Genomic DNA, 8,858 nt, shown 5'->3' with positions numbered 1-8,858 from the left:
CTCCTCAGGAGGCTGAGGCAGGAGAATTGCCTGAACCCAGGAGGCGGAGGTTGCGGTGAGCCGAGATCGTGCCATTGAACTCCAGCCTGGGTAACATGAGTGAAACTCCGTCTCAAAAAAAAAAAAAAAAAATCTTGAAGGATGCCGACGTGAGCCTGTCCCATGCCCTGCCTGGGGTCTGGCCCCTGTGGCTTTGATGCTCCGCAGGCCCATTCCCAGTCCCCTGGGGGTTGTGGAGGGGTGAGATCAGACAGAGGTTTGAATTTAGGGGTGGCTTTTCCTTGGGTAGGGCAGCATTCAAAAAAATTATTATTTTGAGACAGGGTCTCGCGCTGTTGCTCAGGCTGGAGTGCGGTGTTGTGATCTTGGCTCAGTGCCGCACCTGCCTCCTGGGTTCAGTGGTTTTCCCACCTCAGCCTCCCAAGTAGCTTCGGCTATAGGCGCCCGCCACCACGCCCAGCTCATTTTTGTATTTTTAGCAGAGAGGGAGCTCCATACGTGTTGGCCAGTCTAGTCTCGAACCCCAGACCTCAGGTGATCCGTCCGCCTCGGACTCCCCAAGTGCCGAGATTACAGGCATGAGCCACCGTGCCTGGTGAATTTTTTGAATTTTTTTGTACCAGTGGGGTCTCCCTACGTTGCCCAGGCTGGCCTTAAGCGATCTCCCCACCCCGCCCTCTCCGGAAGTGTGGGATCACAGGCACGTGCCACCAGCAGGGCATCCACCTCACATAAGTTCAAGCTGTGGGAGAAGGTGACGGGCCCGCACGCGCCGCGGCCCAGCCCCGCCCTGCAGCCGCTTTGGGTCCATCCTCTCGCTTCGTTTCCTTGCTCAGGGGCCGCAGGCCGTGGACACGCACCCAGCATTCTGAGAGGGCCAGCAGTGGGGAGAAAACGTGTCTGGGGCAGTGCAGAGCCCTTCCCTGCGGACAGCTGAGGAGACCCTGCAGGAGCCCTCCTCCATCTGCCCCTAGTGTCTGGGGGTCGCAGGCAGGAAAGCAGGGCCCCGTGGCCTACCCCTGAGCAGACACCCCCAAGGCTGAAGAGAGAGCGACTGGAACCACACACCACCCAAGGGTGGGGGTCCCGAGCCCTGAAAGTGGCCAGACATGACCTTGGGCAGGCAACGAGGCTGGGCGGGGAAAACAGGCAACTCCCTCCCCCAGAACCAGGGACCCCTCGCAACCCGCTCCCCCAGGGCCCTGGGGTTTCCCTGGAGGGCAGAGCTTACCCCAAGAGTGGGCGTGGCTCATAGACGTAAGTAACAACTCAGAGAAACAAGCCCCGCTTTGCAGAGAGAACAGACAACCCCATCCCACGCCTGCTTCCAGGTGTGGAGACCAGAGAGCCTGCCCCTCAAAACAAGCTCAGAAACCAACCCGGGGCTGAGCACAGTGGCTCAAGCCTATAATCCCAGCACTCTGGGAGGCCGAGGCGGGAGGGCTGCTTGAGCCCGGGAGGTCGAGGCAGAAGTGAGCAGCGATCCTACCACTGTACTCCAGCCTGGGTGACAGGGAGAGATCCCACCTCAAAACCAAACGGTAAGCCAACCTGTGATCTCTGAACAAGCAACAGACTCGAGAGGGAACCAAACACACAGCAGAAAGGACAGAGAAGTTCAACTGTTTATCCTAAAAAAACAGAAGACTGTCTTAAGACTGCAAGCCTCACAGATCCTTAAAGAAATGTCACAGCTAAGCCGGGCGTGATGGCTCACGCCTGTAATCCAAGCACTTTGGAGGCCAAGGCAGGCGGATCACCTGAGGTCGGGAGTTCAAGACCAGCCTGACCAACATGGTGAAACCCCTAATTTAAAAAAAAAAAAAAAAATGACACAGCCTGGGGTTTTACGGAATGAAGTGCGGGCAGTGAGCACATTTAACCACTAACCAGAGACTCCCAGAACCCGTGACAGACAGGCACACCAGCGCAAGCCCTGAGGGGGCATTCTGCGAGTTTTCTCTCATTTCACCAAAACCTTGCAATGGCTTCCATCATCCCCACTGTACAGATGAAGAAACCTTGCTAAAGATAGACGTCATTTGCTCAGGCCCTCACGGAAAGCAGAAGTCCCTACGTCATGTACAAACGCTCCCTAGTAAGACGCAAACACGCAATTATGAACGGATCCAATGTTTTTTAAAAGGAGCGATTTATTGACACCAAATACCAGCAGGGAAGAAAAACACAGGCTCCATTTTCACTTTCTCACAGAAGGGGGCACATGTGATTTCACTTCGGAAGTTGAGAGCGTGATACTCACAACGCGGAGTACTAACCACTACATACAATCACGGCCTTAAACGCGTCACTCAAAACCAGGAACACCACCGCTCGCAGAGGCGCCGAGCAGCAGAGTTTCCGAAACAATTCAGGAAAACGCATACGCCGGGGAAGGGAAACAGGGTTGGCAGCACACGGGTGGAAAGATTACGGAAGGAAAGGCTGGGAACTAAGACGGACGGGTGTTTAACATCTCATCTAAAAACACGGCGCCTACAAAAGATACTTCCGGAACAGGCGACTTGGGAGACACAAGCAAGTGCACGGAGATCTGCCAAGCAACGCGAACGGAAAGGAAGCGTCGTAACATTCGTTTCAAAGTTTCCTCTTTTATTTTTTATTTTATATTATTTATCAAAGATGGGGTTTCACCACATTGGTCAGGCTGGTTTTGAACTCCCGACCTCATGTGATCCGCCCGCCTTGGCCTCCAAAGTGCTTGGATTACAGGCGTGAGCCACCGCGCCTGGCGTTTTTTTTTTTATAGAGATGTGGTGTCACTATGTTGGCCAGGCTGGTCTCTAACTCCTGACCTCAGGTGATCCACCCATCTCAGCCTCTCAAAGTGCTGGGATTAAGGTGTGAGCCACCGCGCCCGGTCCCTTTGAATTTTTCTCCAGACAGAGTCTCGCTCTGTTGCTCAGGCTGGAGGGCAGTGGTATGTTCTCAGCTCACTGCAATCTCTGCCTCCCAGGTTCAAGCCATTTTCCTGCCTCAGCCTCCCGAGTAGCTGGGATTACAGGGGTACACGACCACGCCTGGGTAATTTTTGTATTTTTAGTAGAAACAGGATTTCTCCATGCTGGTCAGTGTGGTCTCGAACTCCCGACCTCAGGTGATGCGCCCACCTCAGCCTCCCAAAGTGCTGAGATTACAGGTTTGAGCCACTGCACCTGGCCACATCAAAGTCTTAATTCAAGGGAGGATTTTTTTTTTTTTTAAGATGGAGCATCGCTGTGCTGTCCAGGCTGGAGTGCAATGGAGCGATCTCAGCTCACTGTAACCTCTGCCTCCCGGGTTCAAGTGATTCTCCAGCCTCAGCCTCCCGAGTAGCTGGGATTATAGACACCCACTACGATATCCAGCTAATTTTTTGTATTTTAGTAGAGACGGAGTTTCACTTTGTTGGCCAGGCTGGCATCGAACTACTGACCTCAGATGATCCGCCCACCTCAACCTCCCAATGTGCTGGGATTACGGGCGCGAGCCACTGCAGCTGGCCAAGGGAATTTTCTTTTGTTGCTGACGATGGCTCAGTCCACAGTGAAATCCCACTGTCCCGAGCCCACAAGTGCCCACAAACCTGGCATCCAAATACTTCAACATATATGAGAAACTGACAAACAGCATGGCGGGGAAGGGCCGCGCTCTCAGCCTGACATTAAACAGATTAAAAATCTAAATATGGGCAGGGCGCGGTGGCTCACACCTGTAATCCCAGCACTTTGGGAGGCTGAGGCGGGTGGAACACGAGATCAACAGATGGACACCATCCTGGCCAACATGGTGAAATGCTGTCTCTGCTAAAAATACAAAAAGTTAGCCGGGTGTGGTGGCACATGCCTGTAGTCCCAGCTACTCGGGAGACTGAGACAGGAGCATCGCTTGAACCCAGGAGGCGGAGGTTGCGGTGAGCCGAGAATGCGCCATTGCACTCCAGCCTGGGCAACAAGAGCGAAACTCTATCTCAAAAAAAAAAAAAAAAAAAAAAAAAAAAAAAAAAAAAAAAAAAAAAAAAAAAAAAAAAAAAAAAAAAAAAAAAAAAAAAAAAAATCCAAACATGGTCCAGCTGAAACCTAAAGGCATCGCAGCTCCACACCCAAGAATCCCTTAAGTACTCGTGAAGGCGGGCAGCCACAACCCGTGCCTCAGCCTCGGCAGGAGGTCCGCACCCTCCCAACAGCGGCTAGCGTTCAAGCCAAAGCTGACTGTTGGCCCTGGAGACCTAGAAGTCAAGAAGGGACCTCCAACTTGGAACACAGACACCTCTGAAGAAACCTGCCTTGAAGAAGACATCAGGAAAAAAAAAAAAAAAAGTATGAAACGTCAGTAATACCAGAAAAATAGGCATTATGGAAACCAATGAGATAGGGTTCCCCAGGGTGCGGTCCTCCATAACCCCGTGATGAAACAGAAGAGGGCGGACGTCGGCAAAGGTGGCCTGCAATTTCAAAGTCACCAAAAAAACTTTAGAAGGAGAAGAAATGCCGATAGAAAGGCAGTCAACTGATCAATATCAATTCGCCAACGCAGCAGATTCTTCGGAAGCAAAGTCAGTGAAATTGAGGATGCGCGGGGCAGCCCAGTGAAGGACAAAGAAACCAGCAGAGCAAGCGCACAGAGGACACGGGGGCCCAGACTCCCCACAGGCCCAATGACAGGTGCTTCCGAATGCTATCTAAGAGCCAAACGGTGGCACAGCTTAAAATGTGGCTGAAATGATTTAAAATATATGCATATCTATTTTTGAGATAGAGTCTCACTCTGTCGCCCAGGCTGGAGTGCAGTGACACGATCCTGGCTCACTGCAAACTCCACCTCCCAGGTTCAAGCGATTCTCCTGCCTCAGCCTCCCAGGCAGCTGGAATTACAGGGACCCACCACCATGCCCGGCTCATTTTTGTATTTTTAGAAAGAACAGGTTTTACTGTGTTCGCCAGGCTGGTCTCAAACTCCTGACCTTGGGATCTGCCCAGCTTGGCCTCCCAAAGTGTTGGGATTACAAGAATGAGCCACTGTGCCCGGCCCTTTTTTTCTTTTTTGAGACAGTGCCTAGCTCTGTAGCCCAGGATGGAGTGCAGTGGCACAATCTTGGCTCACTGCAACCTCCAGGTTCAAGTGAATCTCTTGCCTCAGCCTCCCAAGTAGCCAGGATTACAGGTGCCCTCCACCACGCCCAGCTAATTTTTGTATTATTATTGTTTTTTTTTTTTTTTGAGAAAGAGTCTCACTCTGTCACCCAGGCTGGAGTGCAGTGACGAATTCTCGGCTCACCGCAACCTCCGCCTCCTGGGTTCAAGCGATTCTCCTGCCTCAGCCTCCCAAGTATCTGGGACTACAGGCACGTGCCACCATGCCCAACTAATTTTTGTATTTTTAGTAGAGATGGGGTTTCACCATGTCGGCCAGGATGGTCTCCATCTCTTGACATCGTGATCTGCCTGCCTTGGCCTCCCCAAGTAGTTTCTGTATTGCTAGTAGTGACAGGGTTGCACTGTGTTGGGCAGGCTGGTCTTGAACTCCTGACCTCGTGATCCACCCACCTCGGCCTCCCAAAGTGTTGGGAGTATAAGCCATTATGGCTGGCCCTAATTTTTATATTTTTAGTAAAGACAAGGTTTTGCCATGTTGGTCAGGCTGCTCTCGAACTCCTGATGAAGTTATCTGCCCTCCTCAGCCTTCCAAAGTGCTGGGATTACAGGCGTGAGGCAGCGCACCTGGCCGAGCAAAGGGTGAGTGGGAAGCCAGGGACCTTCCAAGACCCATATGTACCTGGTAGTACTGACTGCCCACCATGTATCTTCATATAGGACAGGGGGACACACCTGAACGTGGCAAAAGCAGGCAGACAGAAGATCCAGCTCAAACCCACAGCCAGTATCAGGCTTGCAAAGGAGGGCTGAGCCAACCCACCTGCCCAAAGTGGGGTCCTCACCATCGCCCCCACCATTTGGTTCTAGAAAAACCACACAATGTAAAAAGCACAGAGGCAACGCTGGGGTCGGGGGGAAGCTGTGGGTCTGGGGATGAAAACGGTGATGGCTCACCTGGAAAACTGGCCAAAGCGAAAAACACAAATAACTGGCCGGGCGCGGTGGCTCACGCCTGTAATCCTGACACTTCGGGAAGCCGAGGCGGGTGCATCACCTGAAGTCAGGAGTTCAAGACCAGCCTGGCCAACATGGAGGAACCCCATCTCTACTAAAAACAGAAAATTGGCTGGGCGTCGTGGCACACACCTGTAATGCCAGCTACTTGGGAGCTGAGGCAGGAGAATCGCTTGAGCCCGGGAGGTGGAGGTTGTGGTGAGCCGAGATCACAGCATTCATTGCCCTCTAGCCTGGGCAACAAGAGCAAAACTCCGTGTGAAAACAAACAAAAAAAACTAAGGGATGTCTCAGGAGTGAACGAAGACAGAAAATGAGTATGGCTGAGCACGGTGGCTCACGCCTGAAACACCATTCTTCGGGAGGCCAAGGCAGGAGGACTGCGTCAGCTCCGGAGTTTGAGACCAGCCTGGGCAACAGAGTTAGACCCTATCTCTACAACGAATACCAAAATTCGCTGGGCATGGTGGCGTACATTCATAGTCTCAGCTGCTCGCAGTCCAGGAGGTCGAGGCTGCAGTCAACCACGAATGGGCGACTGCACTCCACCACGGGTGACAGAGTGAGACCTGGTCGCAGAAAAAACAACAAAAAAAACCCCAAACCCAAACAAACGAGGGAAAGAACCGTACACTGCTACACAAAAAATCGTCAAACACCTACACGCCACCCTGTCTGAAGTGTGTGCGACCAAATCACACCCCAAACCAGCAACACGATTAAGTGTCTTACACTGCAATTTTCAAAGCTCATTTTCAAACTACGGACTACAAAGGAGAGCTTAAATAAGCGAGGTCCAATACCAGGTTCTCACGATGGGAAGACTCAGCGCTACACGGGCAAGTGCTTCCTGCCACATTTGTCTATGAATTTAACATAAAGAAGAAGCTCAAGTTCCTTGCGGGGATCGGCAGGACACACGACTTAATCGTTGCAAAGATCGCGAACAAGAGTCAGGTCGGGGGCGGTGGCTCACGCCTGTAATCCCAACACTCTAGGTGGCTGAGGCAGGTGGCACCTGAGGTCAGGATCAGGACCAGCCTGGCCATGAAACCCCGTCTCTACTAAAAATACAAAATTAGTTGCAAGTGGCAGTGAGCACATGTAGTCCCAGCTGCTCGGGAGGCCAAGGCTGGAGAATCGCTTGAACCCGGAAGTGGAGCTTGTAGTGACCTGAGATTGCACCACTGTACTCCAGCCTGGGCGACAGGGCAGAACTCTGAAAAAAAAAAAAAAAAAAAGAAATCAGCAGAATCGGCATGTTGGAAAACATGGGGGCAGGGACATCTGAAAAACAGTGACAGAAGCGGGACAGCAACTAAAACTGAGCAGCTGGCTGGGTGCCGACGCTTACGCCTGTGATTCCAGCATGCCGGGGGGCCGAAGCAAGAGGTTCCCTTGAGCCCAAGAGTTCAAGACCAGCCTGGGCAACACCGCAAGACCCCTGCCTCTAGAAAAAATTCAAAAATTAGCCACGTGTGGTAATGTGCGCCTGTGGTCTCAGCTACTCAGGAGGGTGAGGTGGGAGCATGGCTTGAGCCCAGGAGGTCGAGGCTGCAGCAATATACGGTTGCAACAGTGTCCTCCAACCTGGGCAACAGAGCAAAATCCTGTCTCCGAAGAAAAAAAAACAACAAAAAACAAGCAGCAACATAGAAAACTCTACGAGGCACTTCGAATCATCAAGAAAAGATTTCACTCAGTTTATTCTGTTGTTGGATAACTTCTTGATTTAACTGCTTCATCGATTTCTGTTTGTTCCATTTGTGCTAATAACGAGAATGCAGAAGACTATGACTCTTCCCCCAAGCGCAGCTTTGGCCACACCTCATAGTTTCTATGAGTTTACATTACTGCCAATTCCTGTCTATTCTGTCACAACTGTTTTAATTTCCTCCTTAATCCAACAGATGGATAAAAAAGGAATCTGGATACTTCCCAGCAGCAGGGCTCTTTTTTGCTTTTTGGTCCTTTTTTTTTTTTTAATGAGAAGAGATTTCTCCATGTTGGTCAGGCTGGTCTCAAACTCCCAACCTCAAATGATCTGCATGCCTTCGCCTCCCAAAGTGCTGGTATTACAGGCATGAGCCACCGCGCCCAGCCTGGCTTTTTGGTCTTTTATTTCTGGTTTTACTACATTTTTCTCAGAGGATGTGGCTTATCCTTATTTTCTTTCATACTACAAGTTTTCTTTGTACCAAATACGTATACCAATTTTTTTTTTTTTTTGAGATGGATTCTTGCTCTGTTGCCAGGCTGGAGTGCATTGGTGTGAACTCAGCTCACTGCAACATCCGCCTCCCAGGTTCAAGCGATTCTCCTGCCTCACCCTCCTGAGTAGCTGGGATTACAGGTGCCTGCCACCATGCCCAGCTAATTTTTGTGTTTTCAGTAGAGACAGGGTTTCAACATGTTGGCCAGGAGGGTCTCGATCTCTTGACTTCATGATCTGCCTGCCTCGGCCTCCCAAAGTGCTGGGATTACAGGTGCGAAGCACAGCCCAGCCATATACCCAATTTTTATAAAAAGGTTGTGGTCCTTATTTACATGGCATGCCCTTTAAAACAAAGCAGACGGCCGGGCGCGGTGGCTCACGCCTGTAATCCCAGCACTTTGGGAGGCCGAGGCGGGTGCATCACGAGGTCAAGAGATCGAGACCATCCTGGTCAACATGGTGAAACCCCGTCTCTACTAAAAATACAACAAAACATTAGCTTGGCATGGTGGCGCGTGCCTGTAATCCCAGCT

General features: G+C 51.3%; 1 protein-coding gene and 1 long non-coding RNA gene across 11 annotated transcripts in view; both read right to left on the bottom strand.

Moving 5' to 3' along the window:
* Window positions 1–8,858, bottom strand: part of TCF3 (transcription factor 3) — a 48,425-nt gene that overhangs the window by 24,622 nt on the left and 14,945 nt on the right. The window lies entirely within an intron of this gene.
* The window catches only part of LOC119468891, a 5,691-nt gene continuing 2,311 nt past the window's right edge, over window positions 5,479–8,858 (bottom strand). Inside the window, exon 2 of the long non-coding RNA XR_005197689.1 lies at window positions 5,479–5,530. This is a non-coding gene — a long non-coding RNA (uncharacterized LOC119468891). The remainder of the gene's footprint in view (window positions 5,531–8,858) is intronic.

This window comes from Cebus imitator, unplaced genomic scaffold (genome assembly GCF_001604975.1).
Source record: "Cebus imitator isolate Cc_AM_T3 unplaced genomic scaffold, Cebus_imitator-1.0 Scaffold524, whole genome shotgun sequence".
NCBI lineage: Eukaryota > Metazoa > Chordata > Mammalia > Primates > Cebidae > Cebus > Cebus imitator.
The sequence above is the reverse complement of the archived record's forward strand: the minus strand, read 5'-3'. Positions and strand labels throughout refer to the sequence as shown.